Here is a 20,848-nt window from a genome sequence, read left to right as displayed (position 1 = left end):
GTGGCCCAAATCTGCAGCACAGATGTGATTCTAAGCAATCATTTTCAAATCTGATTTTGGCTAATTAATTCAATAAATCACCCTAGATCTGATTGAGTGTTTCTCATTTGGTCTGTTCTGATAGGATCATGGATAACAAGAAAGGAAACAATGCTAAATGCAAATAATAAAATGTAATGAATTGTATTTAGGATAGACAATTACTGTAAATCAGCTTTTTTAAGGGAGGATAAATTGCGTTCCATATCATTTGTTGTTGATGTCAAAGGTTGAATGTCCAAACTCTTCAGCAATCACTTGGTAAAAGTGAACCAAATCAGCCAGATGCCAGCATGAACAGGTTGGGTGACATACTCTCATCCTCGAAAAGAATGAATGAAGCTACGCTTCTGAAAGAAAACACAACCTACACTCTTAAAACTAAAGGTGCTTCAAAAGGTTCTTCAAGCGATGCCATAGAAGAACCATTTTTGGTTCCACAAAGAACCATTCAGTCAAAGGTTCTTTAAAAAAACATCTCATCTTACCTTTTTATAATCTGAAGAACCTTTTCGCCACAAATAACCTTTTGTGAAACAGAAAGGTTCTTCAGATGTTAAAGGTTCTTTATGGAACCATTTAGACAAAAAGGTTCTTCTATGGCATCATGAAGCACCTTTATTTTTAAGAGTGTAGATGATTATGATTATAGTATTTTTTACTTAATATTACATTCATGTTAAAAAATGTGCCTATTATCATTTTGTATTTATTTGAAAAGACAAGATAGAACATGTATAGCACACAGATAGCTATTAAAATGGTCTTGGTGTACCCCTTAAAGTTAAGATTTTCTAAACATTTTTGTTTATTTTGTATGCTAAACTATTTTGTTTCGATAAACATTGTTGGGTCATCACTTTATGTCAAATTTGGGCTCTGAAGCAAACCAGTTGAAAACCACTACAAAGAGCTCAGCATAGACTTCAGTTCATGTATTTCTTTAACTTCACTCATCGCTGTGCAGGTGCACATTACAATCATCGTCATTCATTGCCAGTGGAACTTTTCTTGAACAAAACCGCTGTCAACACAATTACTGATGAATGCTCCTTTGGCTGTTTTATTCTTTTTCCTTGATGCATTCAGAAAAATATATCAAATTATTGGATTTGAGCTTAAAAAAAATCTTCAAGGGAAAATTCACACAAAAATGAAAATTCTCTAATTATTTACTCAGCATCCACTTGTTCCAAACCTGTATTAGTTTCTTTCTTCTGTTGAACACAAATGAAGATATTTTGAAGAATGTTGGTAACCGAACAACTGGAGGGTGAGTAAATGATGACAGAATATTCATTTTTGCGTGAACTGTCTCTTTAAGGCCTGTAACGTAAGTGTAGCTTTAGTGGAGGCATCGATTGTTCTGCTGACAGTGCTGTCTACAGCACTTGGACTCTGTCTTTGTACTTGCAGGACATGTTGTCTGTCTTGTTAGAAAGAGATGCTTGTTAATCCTTTGAACGGCCAGTAAAGTGTTTTTGTGACTTTCCCAGACTGCCGGCCCCCGGTCATTCACAGAGAGTTTGTTTACCCCTCACAGTTTTATCTGAGAAAGCCATTCCCTTTATTCCACAGTTCATTTTTCTGCCTGCTCGTTACACCTTTGAATGTGCCATTTACTGCCTGTGGCGTGTTCATTGAGCTAATTCTGTTGAAAGAGTAGAACATTTATTTTACCCAGAATGCAGTGCCTAATTACCTTGCTAAATGGTCGTCTGGTGGAGGGGAGCTGCCAGGGTGACGGTGGCTTGTGTCCACTGAGGATGGCTCCATGCTCTGTGAAAATGACACAGGCTTTGCTTTGAGACTTAAGGCGGTTAATGGGATTGACTGAAGTCTCTCACTCAGTGATCTCTCTTTCATGACGGCTGACGTGAGGGGAGATCAAGGATAAGAATAACTTAACACAGAGGTTGGCTTCACTGTTGCTCATTCAGTGCATGTGTGTTTAAGAACCCATGAGTGTTGCATATATGTTTATATGTTTATATATATATATATATATATATATATATATATATATACACACTTAACCTTATTTTTCTTTTTAAACATTTAAAACATTTATTTTAAATTGTAATATTTCACAATATTACCGTTTTACTGTATTTTTGATCAAATAAATGTAGCATAAGTGAGGTGAGCATAAGAGACGTTCTTCAAAAATAATAAAACATTTTAATTATTCTGTAATTGTTCCTTTTGACCAGTAGTGTGCGTGTGTTCACTATTGAAAATGTAAATTATAGATCTTATATTTATAAAATTATGTACATCTTAAATGTACTTAAAATATTTAATATATAATTAATATGATTTGTTTACTTGTAAACCATGTTCTGATAAAGTAGATGTGCATTTTTAATTTGTCTTTTAAACATATAGACTTATTAGTCTGATTATGTTTACATTCATGCGTATCTCTCTGCCTCATTTCTGCTGCTTGCTGATTAGAGCTGAGCATGCTGTGGTCATGTCTCACACTTGTTGTCTAATTCATAGCTCCACGTGGCTCAGCTGTGGGGTCTGATATTCTGTTTCCTGTAGAGGGGGGCACATGGGTGGAGATTAAGGGGCTCGCATGTCTGTCAGGTGGTCGAGCTGGATAGGGGTAGAATGTAATTGACAAGCCGGATGGAAAGAAGCCATTGGCCCCAGAACTTGGGGGAGGGTGGAAGTATGTCAAAGTGTGTAACAGATGGTCTACGCTGTGTTCATATCTAGCTTAAAGGGTTAGTTTACCCAAAAATGAAAATTCTGTCATTAATTACTCACCCTCATGTTGTTTCAAACCCGTAAGACCTTCGTTCATCTTCGGAACACAAATTAATATATTTTTGATGGAATCTGAGAGCTCTCTGACCCTCCATAGACAGCAACATAACTGAAATGTTCCCAAGTCCAGAGACGTAGTAAGGAGACCGGTAAAATAATCCATGTGACATCAGTGGTTCAACCGTAATTATACGAAGCTACGAGAATACCTTTTGTGCGCAAAAGAAAAAAAAAACGACTTTATTCAACAATTCGTCTCCTCCGCGTCACCCTAGTGCCATTTTGGAGAGTATCAGCTGGACGTAAACAGCGTATGCTATTCTGTGTCAGCTGCATCGGTTTCCTACGTTGTTGTGATTTGATCCGAACGAAAACAGTGTATCCGTGTGACACAGCTGACATAGAACAGCATACGCTGTTTACGTCCAGCTGATACTCTCCAAAATAACAACCAGCCTGAATGTCTCTAGAGTTTCCCTTTAAATCCCAAATGAACTGCTTTGCACCCTGCTTCAGTCCCTATTTTTCAATGTAACTAATTTTCCTCTGTCAAGTCAATATTTTTTCTTAATAACTGTGTGATTATAGATAGTAGTGCATGAAAGTCATAATTCTGATGGCTTGAATACAACCCACTGTAATTCAGCACAGCAGGTGGATTTCACCAGCTGATCCTTCTCATTTCACACCCTTTATCTCACTTATTCCAATGAAGTCAGACATGAAACACATTCATAAAAGGATAAAGGCAACAACAGCTGGTAAAAAGAAAATTTGTTGCTCAGCACATCATTAGAGGGCTGAGGCCGTGCCTTGCTTCGCCACACGTTCTGCTCGTGAATGACACTCTTAATTTTTCGTCATTGCAGAGACTTCTCACAAAAAGGCTGTGGCCTGAAGGCTTGTGGCTTCAGTTGCACAGCATATCAGTTTTTTCCCAGGCAACAATTAGACTATATCCTGCTTTTCTCTTTTTGATTTCCATGTGGCTTCTCACAATGAGACTGAGGTTTTGATGTCCCTCAGTTTTGTGGATTTTGGGGTTTGTACACTGATATTGATTATAAATAAATAAATTAATTAAAAAAATAAAATAAAAATGAAGCATAAAACAAAGATTATTAGAGTATGTTTTACAAGAAAATTCTATTTCAGTCTTTCAACTTCAAAATTTCATGTTTAATTCAACGTTACTTGCAGTTTCTTTGTAATTATTTGAGAAATGTACTAGCAAATTCTGAGTGAAAACTGTTTCTAAGTAAATCCTACACCATTTTTTCAGTCTAGTGTATTCTTAAATAAAATAAAATAAAATTATCATTTATAAAAATACACGTTTAAAAAAAAATCTCTTTCAAGAAAATGAACCAAACAGGTTGATGACTTATCTAGCACTAAATATTTGTCAACATATTATATTGTATATATTTTAAAATAGATAATAGCATTTACATCACATCCCATTTAGTTTACATGTCTTTGGTTGTTTGTTGCTGGTGGTAGTTGGAGGGTTTTCTTATTCAAGATGGCATTTTATTGCACAAAATTCTGTACACCTGTGCAAACAAGATGAGCCATCAGTGTTTTTGGTCCATTTTCTTGCATATATTATAATGCTAATTATGTATATTTTAAGTACACTAGTATATAGATGACCTCAAAGCTGAAAGACTTGGATTAAAACCTTCCATTTTCCATAAACCTTCCATTTTGATTTCATTCATTGTCAGATACTTCAGCAGTGTGACCTGAAGTATATTCCCAATGGTCAATATCAGGAAGTGCATCACTTCCCCTGAGTATATTGCATGCTGAAGGAGCTGATTGTATGACACGTCATCACTTTCCATACATGCTTGACAGGACACACGTTTTCCGCTGATTTTGCCTTGTTTTGGATTCTATACAGCAAGCTGACCTTTCAGCTGAAAGAGTGACCCTTCCAGGCCTAGTGATGATAAGCTTCTCTTCAGGCAAAAGCAGTAGGGGCAGATTCTCCAACTATGGTCTTACTCAAACTATAGTAGATGATAATTAGTTGTGTGAGTCACACACCCCCCCAAAAAAAATCTCCGTCTGTCTGTATAGTTGTTTCAGCGGTGCAACATTCCCCCTAATTGCAATTTCCTTTGGCGGTGGTGTTGGTCACCCGCTGTTTTATGAGGCATGTATGTAGCTCAGACCCAGAAAGCTGTATTTCACATGAAAGTATCAGCAGGTAATGAGGTGTTATCACCACCAGCCATGAGAGTGACGGCAGACGCCTTTAACAGCGCTCATGCTGACGTTGTGTGTGACTGGCTTTGGAATGCCAAATTGGAGTGCTGGCTGTAGTGATATTAACTTTATCTTAATATCATCTTCTATTGGCATCAGATGCTTCATATTCATACTTGTGGACATCTTAGAGATTATTTTGCTTGTGACCTCAGAAATTGCACAGTTTAGAATATTTGTTTTTGAAAGAAGTCTCTTATGTTTACCAAGGCTGAATGCATTTGTTCACAATGACACTGAATACAATTAGTAAAGACATGTATAATGTTATGAAAGAATTCTGCTTCACATAAATGCTGTTTATTGAATTTTCTATTTTCTATCAAAGAATCCTGGAACAAATGTGTTATGGTTTTAGGCACTAAAAGGTTTTTCAGCATATACAAAGAACCATTATTAATAAATGAGCACCAGTAATAACTGATAATAATTGTGCCCCGAATCATCATATCAGAATGATTTCTGAAGGATCATGTGACACTGAAGACTGGAGTGATGGATGCAGAAAATTTAGATTTGCATCACAGCAATAAATTGCATTTTAAAATAATAAAACAGAAAATGGTTCTTTTAAATTGTAATAATATTTCACAATATTACTGCTTTTGCTGTATTTGTGATCTAATGCAGTCTTGGTGAACAAAAGAGACTTCTTTCAAAAACATTAAGAAAACTGAATTATTCCAAACTTTTGACCAGTAGTGTAGATCTAAAGGTGTTTTTCTGTATCTTGAACTTGGCTAAATGTGTACACATAATATCTAAAAATTGTATCTTTTGTACACGCAAACAAGGCTTTAAAGTCTTTTCCTGGTGGATACATGAGACCTTTCCACCTGTTTGTACTTTAAACAAACTATGGCTCTGCCCTGCCATTGTTGCTTAATGTCAGCAAGCCTGGGCAAACCAGACACCAAACGGTTTCTGTCTTCAGGCATCTCATTTAATGATAATAGGGACAGTTCACCCCCCCAAAAAAGACAATTCTCTCATCATTTACTCACCCTCAAATTGTTCCAAACCTATACGAGTTTCTTTCTTCTGTTGAACACAAAAGAAGATATGTTGAAAAAAGTAACCAAACAACTGACGGTAGCCATTGACTTCCATAGCATGGAAAAAAATGATTTAGAAGTCATTGGCTACTGTCAACTGTTTGGCTACCAGCATTCTTCAAAATATCTTCATTTGTGTTCAACAGCTGCAAGAAACTGGAACAAGTGGAAAGTGAGTAAATGATGACAGACTTTTCATTTTAGAGTGAATTATTCCTTTAAACACTGGCAGTTTTGAAAGAGAGCTGTGAGATTATGGGCAGCACTTCTAGCCTTAGGTTATTGTTGAGACAGACACAGTAACAGTTTTTGTGAGCTGAAAGTTAAATACACTTGACAGACTGGTTCGAAATTAAATATTTTTGCAAATAAGCACTAAATGACCCATGACATAGAACAAGTCTTAACTGATTTCAGAACCCGCCCCTAAATGACATGTCCAAATAAACTGAACTGTGGTCGGTCACTTCACATGTCAAATTGTTGTCTCTTCCTGTATAATTGGGCTGTTTTTGACAAGAATAAGGTGCAGTGTGGACATTGGCTTTCAGAACTAAGTTAGGACTTCACCACTGTAAATCACGAGAAGAGATTTGGCTGAACCAGATGGAAGAAGTTTTATTGGCTTTTAGCATTTGGCCACTACACCCGGTGTTATTCTTTTCTTTTTATGCATGTCTTCCTCTCTGAAACAGAGTCATAATTTACAGTGTCCTCCGACGTGGACATTTTCCAGATATTATGTGTCAGTGAGGAGCCAGTGGGATTAGCAACAGGTGAATGTAGGATTTTCATACAGTAGAGTCGCTATTGATGCTATCTCATCAGATAGCATCAGATGGCATCTGTTGCTGTTGGAAAATGGCCAGGGCTGGATCCCATCTGCCTGTACTATTACAGTACCTGTGGTCTTATATTTTTTCACCCTATTCCTAGTGCATCTCTATAAGTCCAGCTTGAAAAATGTCTTGTCTTCTTGAATATTATGATGTGTTGCTTGCTGTGCTGTATGGAAAGTGTAAATGGGATTTTAGAGTATGTGATGTTACAAGATGCAACCCAAAAAAGAACAATTCTCAATCATAGTCAGGTTGTGACCATATCCTTATGCATATTGTTTTGTGTTTTTAGTTGTGGTGTTACAAATGAGGTTGTGAATGCTAAGCGAACCCATAACTAAATGTATTGTTTTCTTTTTTTTTGATCCGGATCAAAATAACTAGAAAACTGAATTACAAGCGTGAACACATTCTTAATAATAGTGGCTGATACTTTACATTAAAGCATTCCATCTCCATAAAAACCGTTTTTGTTGCAGGTGCCCAGCAGTAGATCTCAGCTGGTTTTATCATGCTACAGATAGGTTAGTCTGTGCGAATAAGATAACATATGCAAAATAGGCTACGCATACCATTATCATTGTTACATAACCATTTATATATCAACACTCCCTTCCCCGCCATTGACAAAAATACACTCGTGGGCGTTAAAGGGATGAGGAATTTCGGAAACTTGTTTTTTGGTGCAACTTTTGTACACAGAGTCTGTAACATTGTGTATTTTCATGTAGTGACTTAAAAGCATGTGACCTCTGTGTGTCTTTTGAGATTACATCAGATCTGGTGTTGTCATACTCTGATCACTCGTTTACAGTAACATGAGTATTTTAGTACAAAGTGTTGCAAATTCAGTCAGAAGAAAAAGTTGTCGTATATCTGGATCCTCAACATTGTGTGGCCTTTTCAATATGCAAGCCATTACATTTTAATATGGATGTAAATATAATAATTTGATTGAATAAATGACATGAGATTAGTTAACCATTACCTGTATAGTTGCGTATATTGTATGTAGTTGGAGGAATACGTGTTATTTTTCTTTTTTTAATGGTTTTTAAAATAATTGTGCCAAATTAATGTTAAATAAATCTTTTTGTCCCTCTCTAGTAGTATTTTCAAAACAATATATAAAAATATAATAATACTAATGTGTAGAATTGTTTTGTAATTTTTTACTAGAACAATTACTAGAAAATGTGTAACATACTCAAAATGTACACAATTTGTAATAATGTGTGTGTTTTTTTTCTTTCCCCAGACTCAAATCTGATATAGTTTTAGCTGTTTCTAGGCTGATTTGCCAAAAAATTACAAATCCGTTCCAAGCCACAACTGAATGGAATTTCATGTTTTTAGAAATGAGTTGCAGTCAGATTGGATTTGATCGGATGATAAGTAGTTTTATAAATATTAGATTCAAAGTTTTACGTCACACATGATGCACTACAATTACAGCATGTAATAATTCAGCTGCATAAACTTGTCCTTAGACGCATGCATACAATTTACACACACCCTCTCATGCGCAAACACACACACACAGACAGTCTGCCTGCAGTAGTGTTTGCTCTGTTGCATTTTCTATGGTTCACACATTCATTCGGCCTTTTGTAGGGCCATGGCTGCTCACTGTTTTGTTTCTGCATAATTAAACAACAGCAGCTGTCTTCAATGGAGAGTGAGAGTTCACATTCAGATCTATTTTTTATTTTTTTTTAAGATTTATTTTTTATGCCTTTAACGTTTAACTTGAACGATCACATGAGATCTACCGTCTTCTTTCCAATTGGCTGTCGCTTGCGAAAGTCGCTCTTCATTTGCATAAAGTTGAAGTATTCTGAACTTTGTTGCGTCGCTGGACGCGCTCCATCCGTCGCCAACGGTCGCTGTCTCTCGTGTCGCCGGAAATCGCCAGCTCTCCATTGAAATGAATGGGATTGTGTCGCTTTGTTGTTGCGTGTCGCTTGTAGTGTGAACGGGGCTTTACCCAGTTAGAACACGTGACCCTGCTAGATTCAAACGTAAATTAAATCTGTGCTGTACGCTGATATATTGTTTAGTCATTGACTAAACAAGCATGTAGAATGACAAAATGTATGGGTTGTTTTGGCATATTACTGTTACCAGAGCTTAAACTTTGTGGTTTAGCACTCTTAAAAGGAAAGTTCACTCACCCTCACGTCATTCCAAACCTGTATGTGATCTATACTTTTAAGGACAAGCTACTTGCATACATACTTGCAATTTCTGTAGTATATTTCTGTACACAATATCTAGCCCAAATGTCTATATGCATGCAATACCCAACCTACTACAATATTATTATATTACACCCCACAATGTGATTGACCTGACTTTTCATTTCCAGCTTGATTTATTCGTTCTTATTCACTCGGGTCAAGAGCAGTGTACTAATGCTCGTTCTTTTGGGAGGTATAATTTCAAAATATTGATACTACCAGAGGAAATATGACAAACATATGAATGTCAAACAGAGGGCTGCAATGCAATTAGTCTTGAATTAAGACAATTATATGATTTTTTAAATCCCACATGAAATGTTAATTGCAAAATGAGCTTCCAATTGATTTTGAAATGACCTCATGCTGTGTCCAAGAGCTCCTGGGACGTTTGCATTTATGAGCTCATAATTACGATTTGATCTGCGTTCAAGTAATTTTGCAGGAGAAAAATAAATGCAGTGGCCCATTTCCTTTTCCCTTTAAGCACCACTGCACATTTTAGTTATACAAGCTTGTTGTTTCATAACAGAAGAGTTGGTATTCTACATCAAACTAAGTTGTACTCTGTCAACATTCACAATTAATTTAATAACGAATGATTAATACCATTATGTTTCCTCTATAGTTCTTTATTTGACACAGAAAGTCCACCTTAGAAAATTTGTCTTGAAATAATGATAATTACAACATGACTTGAGTGCAATAAGTTATAAGAGGTCATTTTTGACCGTTGAGTGTGTCAGTGCTCTGTTGTAAAAGTGTTTTGATTTATACGGATTGCATTAGTGACAGTTCAAACTTAGATAAACCTGAGGTTTACGATCCCTCATGTGAAGATAAAATGCTATCTTGTATTGTTGGCATTGCATTTAAATCTGAATGTCATTTTGTTTCACAACATAACATCTGGAATAAGAAAAAGACGGATAAGCTTTCCTTCTTTGACAAAACAATAGACCATTATATTCATTGATCTTGATTATTTAAGTTTGTTAATAACAGAGGTAATTTGATTACATGTAGAAGCCTTAAAAGTACAGTAGCAAAAAAAAGTGTTCCGTTTAGTCAGAGAGAGGGTGGAAATGATTTACACAATTATGACTGTTTTTGATGCAAAAAAGCCTTATTATAACAGAATAAATACACTTCAGGGAAAATATAAAAAGTGTACAATATGTCTTCTTAAGAAAGACAAGTGTCTAGGGAAGAATATGTGGCCTTGTTCTTGCAATTCATGAGCATTTATCCTACTTGAGTTATTTATTATACTGTGTAGGAAAGTTAGTTACAGGAGTGTTTAATTGTTATCTTGCACGTACAGAACATATAGCAGCATTTTCTGGTTAGTCGTCTGTTCCACATTGAGTTTCCATATAGTGTTTTTGCCCGGATCGTCAGCTACACTGCCAGTGTTTAATTGCTGTGTAAGATTTATTGCACACGCCCTGTGCATATTAGAACTGTGAGTCATGGTTCCTTCTCTATGGATGGATAATGTGATGGAAAATGATTTATAAATGAACATGAGCAATTTGTCATTCTGTCAATTTGTCTCCGATTTGTAATATTTCCTGGTATTGTCACTGTGGATCATGCATGTGTTAATGCTTGTTCAAACTCTATTAAGTAACACTTAGGGATGAGAGAGTAAAGCAATAAGCCCCAAGAAGCTGTGGTTTACAGTGAATTTATAACAGCTAAAGGGCGTTGTTAGACACGACAACCTACCTACAACCCCCTTAGCTGTTATAAATTCACTGTAAACCACGTCTTCCCGGGGCTTATTGCTTTTATATAATGGTTATTCCACATACGTAGTAAGGTTTCACAAAACAAAACAAAGCAAATAAAGTGTAATGATATTAATAAAAACATTATTCTTTCACCAAACAATTTAGTTCCTCAGAAATGGTTGTGGTTCCAACAAAGTGGTTGCCGAGCAACACATAAATGTAAGCAAAGGTGTAGGTTTGTAGAGTAATTTACAACAGCTTCAAACTTGGCTCAACCAATCAGAATCAAGGACCGGAACTATCTGTTTTATAAAGTTACTTTTGAATCTTTTTAAGTGTGTTAAGGTATGTAAAAAACAAAACAAACAAAAGAACTGTGATTAATGTCATAATGGTTTATATTATATTATTCCGTGGTTAGAAATGTGTTGTTCACATGTTGTGCAATAATTTGAGCACTAATTAGATATTTTTAATTTGTGTCAGTGTATCATTGTGGTGTCATCTACAGTGCATTACAAATGTTTGGAAACGCCTTTTGTTTCAAAGTGAGCATTTGATTAATCAACATAAATCCTTCCCCATTTCTTGTCATAAGTGGATTGAAGTAACTAATGATTTTCTTATTACATAATACAGTCAGACTATGATGCCTGATTAATTATGTGATATGGACTAAGCATACTCGATGTTTCTTTTTTGAAGAGTATTGGGTCAGTTTTACTTGTGGCCCAATTAAAGGTATAGTTCACCCAAAATTTAAAATTGTGTCATTAATTACTCACCCTCATGTCGTTCCAAACCCATAAGGCCTTCGTTCATCTTCAGAACACAAATAGGTATTCAAGATATTAAGATATTTTCTGATGAAATCTGAGAGCTTTCTGACCCTCCATAGACAGCAACGGATCTACCACGTTCAAGGCCCAGAAAGGTAGTAAGGACATCGTTAAATTAGTCCATGTGACATCAGTGGTTCAACCGTAATCTTATGAAGCTGTGGGAAAACTTTTTGTGCATAAAGAAAACAAAAATAACGACTTTTTTCAGGGTCAGCCACTGCCATTCATGAGAGTGCCACAATGCATGAATGGTGGCGGACTGACCCAGAAGAGAAGAATTTATTGAATAAAGTCGTTATTTTTGTTAACAACCTTAATTTTATGAAGCTACAATAATACTTTTTGTGCGCAACGAAAAAACAAAAACGTGCAGTGAAGACTGACACAGAAGAGAAGAAATTGTTGAGTAAAGTTAGTTTTTTTTCGTTGCGCACAAAAAAAGTTCTTGTAGCTTCATAAAATTAAAGTTGAACCATTGATGCCACATGGACTATTTTAACGATGACCTTACTACCTTTCTGGGCCTTGAACGTGGTTAGAAAGGAGGGTTAGAAAGCTCTCGGATTTCATCAAAAATATCTTAATTGGTGTTCCAAAGATTAACGAAGGTCTTACAGGTTTGGAACGACATGAGGGTGAGTAATTAATGACAGAATTTTTTTGGGTGAACTATCTCTTTAAGGTTAGAAATAGAACGCAACAGATTGGTTGCAAATCTGCTTGTTAAAGGGTTAGTTCACCCAAAAATTTTAATTAGTCCATGTTTTACTCACCCTCAAGGCATCCTAGGTGTATATGACTTTCGTCTTTCAGATGAATCCAATCGGAGTTATATTAAAAATTGTCCTGGCACTTCCAAGCTTTATAATGGCATGGGCGGGTGTTTTTATTCAACAGTCTAAAAATAGTGAAATAAAGCACATCCATCCATATTAACTCTTTCCCCGCCATTGACGAGTTATCTCGTCTTTTACAAGAAAACGCTTTCCCGCCAAAGAGCTTTCCATGTTTTCACTGTTATACACTTGGGGGCGCTATTACGCATCTTCTAAACGAGTACAAAACCTCCCGAACAAAAACACACGTGAACAGGACGGAGAAACTAGTGATCTCTTTATGTAAACAGATGCATATGAAAAATAATGCGATCATCAGCAATTTATCAGCAAATAAATGAAAACTGCTTAATGTTACAGAGTAAAATGTTGATCCAGGAAGTGGTATATGTCTGTGCAAACTTTGGAGGTATTGATGGAAGCGATTTACTGGATTTATCCTTTGATAATCGTACTGAATATTATCCAGATGTAATTTTTGATAAAAAGTAGATTTTCTGACCTTTTTGATAAAAATTATGATTTTTTTATGAAACCTACCTATATTCAAGTGTTGATTAAAAAAAAGAATGCTTTAAGCTAGAATAAAACTTTTTTTGTTTAAAAGTAGAGGGACTGCCTTTCCGGCGGATGATGTAGGACGTAGGCACAGTGAGTCTCGCGAAAACCAACATTTGTTTACAGGAGTAAAGGAAGCAAAGTTTCCTTACTTTAGCAAAGGAAAACCAGTCTTCTTGTGGCTTATATCGAAATCCTCTGGCATTTTTCTTTACAAATCCTCATTTTGTGCTTCTCATTCGTGACCGGCATTTTGTTTTGTTCTCTCTCCGTCGCACTTCCGCGTTCGTGACGAGTCACCGCTGCGTGAGCTACGCATACGTCCTACGTCATCCACTGGAACGGCTTCTGCTTAGGACAGTTAGCAGAAGTGAGAAAAAGGTGTTCATATCGTTTTAAATATGGATATTTTTCTTACAAAAATGCATCGATTCGCTACAGGAGACCTTTATTCACCCCCCGGAGCCGTGTAATGCACATTTTAATATGGATGGATGCGATTTACTTCACTACTTTTGGACTGTTGAACAAAAAAACCCACCCATGCGATAATAAAGCTTAAAAGAGCCAGGGCAATTTTTTGTATAACTCCTATTGGATTCGTCTGAAAGAAGAAAGTCGTGATGCCTTGAGGGTGAGTAAAACATGGACTAATTTTCATTTTGGGGTGAACTAACCCTTTAAGTCTGACGTCACTCGTCGCCGCTTCCAGGTCCAAACGCTCTATCAGATGCCACGAGAAAAAACGAACACTGCTAATATACACTCACAATGTGAAATAATACTACCAAAAAAAATTATAATCCTAATCTTTAACTCCATGCCGAAATCCCAGATAGCCAGACAATGAAAATATAAATAAATAAATATAACAATTATTTGTGTTTGGGACGCTGTGAGAACGGAGACTGTACTGTACACCGTAAGTTTGCAAACATTTAGCTTTAATGTTTTATATGAATGAACAGTCAATGCTCATAAACGGCTTCTGAGATAGTATTCCCAAGTGAAACGAGTTGAGGCTTGGACCTGGAAACAGTATTCCTTACGTCACCACTTAACAAGCGGATTAAGTTTAGAATGGAACAGATCAATTAGAATGCAGATTTAAATGAATAAATAAATTATATAAAATTATATATATATTTATTTTTTTACATTTTTTATATATATAATACATGCTTTCATAGTAGGCTAAATGTTGCCTCTTTTCAGTTCAAAGCAAAATAAAAGGGATTTGTATTTTTTTCTTTTGGAGAGCATTGTGTTTCAGATGTATTGAAATAACATAAAACAAAACAAACAGTGGTTAGTCATTTTATATATCTGTATATATGCTTCCATTCATATTCACTGGCTCCAAGCTTCTGTTCTTGGGCCAGAATAAAAAGACTTTAGGTTAAAAACCTGCATTTATCCATACTGTTTGGTATTAAATATGCCAAACCAGCTCAGTTTGATATATTAACTTAAAACTGCCCCTCAATACTGTAGATGCTGCCTGAAATAAGAAAATGGCAGCAAAATTGTTCCCTTTTACTGTTGGAAAACAATAAACCCTTATAGTTCTGCCAGTCATTTAACAGCCTACAGTTGCCAAAGAAAAACACTTTGATTTACATTACCTATGATCAGACACTTTATGTCCTTATTCTCAGAGTGCAGCTTCTCATAGCTTGTTGATTTACTCCATGCTTTTGTAATAAAAATGAACTATCATTCTATTGATGGATGATTTTGTTGTTGCAGACTCTGACTTTAGCTGTTATTCGGGTGTACTGTATGTGGTAATCTAGTACAAGTGCTGCCAGAGGCTCCAGTGAAATCTTAAAATAAGGATCCCCAATCCCCTTTATAGAGCTGAGAGCTTTATAAGCGAGATGCTCCTTTAATGAGACATTCCACACAGCCAGCAGACGGCCTCCCTTCCCTCAGGCAGGACGTACACACTCGACTAGTGAAGAGAAAGGAGTCAAGCCAACGCCTCGAGCACAACTAACTTATTATCATTTAGAAGCACAAACTTGTAGAGGAAAATAGATCATAAAATCATAAAGAAATGTGTTATTAGCTCCTATGAAAGCCAAGGGAATACAAACAGAACATTAACTGTAATACATTATTATATTAGACAAACGACCCACATTCTTCACATATTTTGAGTGATGTTTTTAAACAGTATAAATATGTTAATATTATATTTGATATACTGTTTTTTTAAAACTAAATTTTAAGTGGTATAAAAGTGCAATGATTAATTTTTTTTATTAAATAGAAATAAATAGGAATTGCTTATATTGTTTTATTTATTTATTTACTTTTTCAGAGTGTGAACTATATTTATTTACCATTAAAGTGGTATTAAAAGAAAAAAATTAAATTAGATTGACATTGCATTGTTATTTTATATTGTTTTGTTTTATATTTATTTTATTTAGATTTTTTTGTTCAAGTTTGAACTCTGTCTTCAATAAAGTGATCTAAAAAGTGCAACAAAATTTTCATCTAGATAGATATTACCTCATCTTTTTTTAATATATATTATTTTTACTCAAGTTTCTGAGTTTTAACTCAGTTTTCTTTGTTATAGTGATATAAAAAGTGCAATGAATTTTTCAGTTAGTTTTACTTTTAAAGAAGCAATTAGCTTTAATTGCTGGCTTAAGGGAAATCTGTTTGAAAAATGCATTGCATTATCTAAGTAATTATATTTTCTAAGTGCTCAAACATGTTTTTTTCTGACCAATAAATGGTGTCAGATACATGCATCAGACCTGTTCAGTTTAATAATGTCAAATCAGTGATACAGCTTCTCAGCATCTGGTTCTGTTCAGACAAACACACCAGCATTGTGGGAAATGAGCAGATATTTCCACACCTCATTTCCACCTTGTCAGTTGTACCTGTACAGTCTGTTTTGTATTACAGCAAGAGGCTGTTCGTGGTGTTTTGGTGATCCATAAATCTTGGACTTTCATAATGCAGAGGGAGATAGAGAGGAAGCTTCCATTGAGGCATTAGGTCTGCTAGTTCTAGATTGATTCGTCTCTTACGTAATGGAGAAGTCATCCATCGTTCCACTGGCTTCCTTGAGCATGCCAAACTTCCTCCTGCCTGACAGGAGGTTTAAAGGAATAGTTCACCCAAATGATCATTTTGTCATCATTTTCTCACCCCCGTGTCATTCTGACCCTGTATTACAGCTTGTTTAGGCGATAGTGACATGCAATTCTTCTTTTGGACCTCTGGATTCTAGTGAGATCTCAGGTGACCCATCTGGCAGGTTACCAGCCCTCTTCAACCTCCTGAGTCCAACCATGTGGATCAGAGCCTGGAAATATATGGATTACCATGGGTATCTTTGGAAGTACTTGGCTTTCACTCCTACACTGAGATCAGCCCCATCATCTCAGATACCAGAGAGGTACCTGAGAAGTTTCCAGTAGCCCATTTCAACCTCGGATGAACTTGTGATGTTGTCACCTAACGTTAGCAGCTACTGCTTCAGACCATCATCTACCATTCTTCAGGTTTTTCTTGTATGGATCACAAAAGAAGATATTTTGAAAAATGTAAATGTAGAAGGAAAGTCATGCAGGTTTGGAATGACACGAGAATGAGTAAGTGATGGCAGAGTCTTCATTGCGGCCTGTATGCTGAAAAACATTCATTCCTAGACAGCAGTTTATCTTAATTATGCTATCTAATTTGTGTCTGGTGACATTATCCATTCTTTAGTTCATCATTATAGCTGTTATCTTCATATCCTGGCCTTCAGTCATTTTGAAATACACAGAGGCAAGTGAAGGGTCTATAAACACCCTAACACCGGTTAGGTAAGAGTGACACACAGAGCCAAATATTCATTGCTCTCCAGTGTAGGCTAAGAATACACTGCCCAGAGAGCAGATGGAGTCTGATGACCCATGTAATATGAGTACTTGCACAGACATGGTAACTGTTGCTTGGTATACATGTACCAGACAGAGAATTGCTCCATGTTAACAAGAGTGTGGGGCTGAAATAATTTGCATTTATGTTTAAGGCATTTAATATATATTTTTATTCACAACTACTTACAAAAAAATTATAAATGCAATTGATTACATTATCTGCTTAGAAAAAAATGCTTCCTTTACCAGTAAACAAGTGTTAAAATTGTGCGAAAACATTGCACTTGCACATTTACTTGTTTTTCTTTCCTGTGGTTGTTGGGCCAAATATTCAAGGATTATTTTTTGAATTATTTCTCTGAAAGTCAAGGCAGATTTTAGTAAATGTGTGCCTGTTTTGCCCTTGAAGCCTTTGAATATCAACGAGTAAATGAAATGCAGCTGGTTCAAACAATCAGCATCAAATTCTATTATATTAAAATTATTCCACATATTATCACATGAGATTACTGGGTTAGCCTATATATTTTAATATATATTAGCCAATACAATTTTAAATTTCTAATCTAAGTTATATAGTATATTTGCCTAGAGCCTTCCTTGAGGCAGTTCTTATCTTTTCTTCTCTTCACAGGCACATTTGTGGGAAGTCATGGATGTTTTCTGTGTATCTGTTAAAAGAGCACTGGATCCATTGAGACTGTATTGAGAAAAGCGTATCTTTGAGCTGACACAGCTTGTTCCTGATAAATAGCAGGGCTTTGTAACCCACCCACATGCTCAAACAATATTACACCACATCCTCCATTCTTCCCAGTTTATGATCAGTGCTGTAAATGCACATTACACATGTGCTCTTTCCCTTGTCTGGAATACATTATATGTCTGCTTTGACGTCACAACCGCTCTCAGAAACCCCAATCACAGCCTGCCACTGACCGCCATCATAAACTAAAATTACAGGTTCTGCATTACCAAGCCAGTGTCCAGTTTAACATATTCTCTGTTTATGCATTTTTGGACATGCTGTAGTAAAGAACCCCCCCTTCATAGTATATTTTAAGACCTATTCTTGTTTGCATGGCCTTTGTGTTGCATAATGGCTCATGGAGTGTGTTTAACAGATGCGCTGACTTATGGTGCTGAGTTTCCCACACTTGGGGTTGATGAATGTGCAAATAAGATTATTTAGCTATCAAGGACAACGCTTTCCTTTCATGAAAAACGACCCTCACGAGACAGACTCTTAAGTACTCAACAAACAGCTTGGATGGAAAGTCCCTGCTAAAGTACAAAGAACTGATGAATAGATGTTATAAGCAGATTTTTTCCCTCAATAGGTAGATCAGACAGTTAGAATTGGTCACAGATTTCCCAATTACATTTAATTTAGATTCAGAAGCACTTGATTCTATTCGATTTGAGTCCAATTTCAATGGCAGCATTTCAAAGTGATCCAAAACAGTAGCTGGTCACATAGTGTTTTATTTAAAGCACTGCCTCATGTATGTTTTTGATTCCCCAAAAAGAACGGAATCAGAGTAATTTGTTTTTAAATTGTACTAGACTGGTAATGTTGTATGTTTGTTTTTGCATGCAGCCTGTGAGAAGCAAATCATGTCCAAATCTCCAAAACTGTCTGTCAGGTTTTCAGTAATGTATCTTAGGCTGCAGCATAAACAAACTACTAAAAAGATGTTAGCTTGTTTAAATGAAAGGCAAGACTTGCATTCCTATAGCCTCCACATTAAGTGTTGCGATTTTTTCCCATTCAGATTTCTGTGAGTGGTCAGTCTCCTTTCTAGTAAAACTCAAGGCAGTCATTCTGAGTGTGGTTCCATTAGCAGTTAGTTTAGCGCTAAACTGCACTGGCAGCCACAGCTAAAAACCAGTCCACTAACCACCAGAACTGGGCTTCTGCCTGAAACAGTTACTACAAGAGCCTACGTTACATACCAGGGAGCATAGATTAGAAAACATGTCTGATAGATTCTTCATCCAGTCACGGAACCATATACCATGATAGTGTTTTGCTTAGGAGCATGTCCATATGAATAGTATACTTTCTCTGTGTGTGTGTGTTTTTAAGCTGTATCTATTTCTTTTTGAAATGGCTATAATTACCCAACTAGATTCTCCACTGGACTAAGCTGATATTGAAAAGGAAGTGTTTATTCATTCTTGAAAAGTAGCAGGAGATCAGAACGTCAAGCTCTTTAACTTTCTGGGCTAAAGCTGTTACTGTTATCTTTATAAATCTGGATTGTGTTTGATCGCTGAGAGTCAATCTAAGGCAGAGGTTCTCAGCAAAGGTACTGTATACAATAAAACAAATCTGTATTTGAGCAAATTAATGTCACTTGCTAAAGACAAATCATTTTAGTGTTTTTTTTCAAATTTTTAAAAAGTATTTCATGTAAATAATTATGCATATTATTGGACCTATGCAGTTCATGATTTTACAATATACAATTTTTTGCTTCTTTATTTGCAATTTTGGTCCTGAAGCAAAGCAATTTTAGAAGCACTTATTGTGAAGCAAAAACAGTTAAAAACCACTCATTGTGAAGCAAAGTCAGTTGAGAACCATTTATCGTGTAGCAAAGCCAGCAGAGAACCACTTATTATTAAGCAAAACCAGTTAAGAATCACTTATTGTGAAGCAAAACAAGATGAGAACCGCTTATCTGAAGGGAAATTGTGGGTTGGCAGGGAAAGCAACTGAGGGAATGAGAGAATAAGTTTCACACAGCTGTTCTTCCAGGACTGTAGCATCCTGAAATAGCGTTTTCAGAGATGCAACAGCATTCCTCACATACAGGACGCTGGATATTCTTTCCTACTTTCCTTGCAGCACCATATTACCACATTACTCTTATTAATGTACTCTCAACGCGCTCATGCACTCTTCACCCTTCACTCCCGCCCACTTCATCCAAACCTGTCAAGAATATCCTCATCTGCCTTGGTTACATAACCAACTGTCTTTGCCCCACTATCAGAATGTTCTATCAGAAAGATGTTATCCATTAGCCTAAGCACCTGAAATGAGCTTTTTCACTGAGCATTTCAAAGTTTTGCGCTCACGGTAGGCTTGTCTACCTAAAGCAACAAACATAATTCACACATGAACTCATTCTGGACAATCAGTACTCTGTTTTAAGTGTGTTTTTGCTTGTTACAGACCAACAACCATGAGCATGAGGCAGTCATCGGTCCGGTTGACCTGTCACCTGTCTCAGGGGCTAACATGTTGTTGGCACCATCTGGCTTTGCCTTTGACATAATGTCATGTGTGGGACAGGTCAAGCTGTCTGGAGAGCCAGATGTGGAAATGCAAACAAACTCAGGGCTGCCATATGTGTTTTGACCAACAACTTTTGTCAATTACCTCCTTCTTTTACAGAAAATCATGCAGTTCAGCCTTTAAAGCCCAGAGCTGCAAATCAACGTTATGAAAGAAGACAGCGCTGTCAGTTTTTCCTTGTGCGTAGCACAGATTCTTTTTGCATATACTGTGTGCCAGCTTATGGATTTGGCACAATTTGATGTCTACTGCATTTCTGATACTTTAAAAACACAGAATCTCTGCTAACATAATTTAGTAAGTTGTGTTTTGATTTGTCAGGGAGTTCTGGTGTGCTTAATCTCAGTTTATACTTTATTTGCAGTAGCGTTTTGAAGCTTCTGTAAATAAATGGATAATTTCATGTCAGTTTTTGCAATTACTTGACCTTTTTCTGAGAACAAGGAAT

General features: G+C 36.2%; 1 protein-coding gene across 2 annotated transcripts in view; it reads left to right on the top strand.

Moving 5' to 3' along the window:
- wnk4b (WNK lysine deficient protein kinase 4b) overlaps positions 1 to 20,848 on the top strand; it is a 59,098-nt gene that overhangs the window by 2,107 nt on the left and 36,143 nt on the right. The gene's annotated exons all lie outside the window — the stretch shown is intronic.

This window comes from Sinocyclocheilus grahami, unplaced genomic scaffold, assembly GCF_001515645.1.
Source record: "Sinocyclocheilus grahami isolate Dianchi unplaced genomic scaffold, SAMN03320097.WGS_v1.1 scaffold66.1, whole genome shotgun sequence".
In the NCBI taxonomy this organism is placed as follows: domain Eukaryota; kingdom Metazoa; phylum Chordata; class Actinopteri; order Cypriniformes; family Cyprinidae; genus Sinocyclocheilus; species Sinocyclocheilus grahami.
This window is presented reverse-complemented; position numbering and strand designations above follow the sequence as displayed.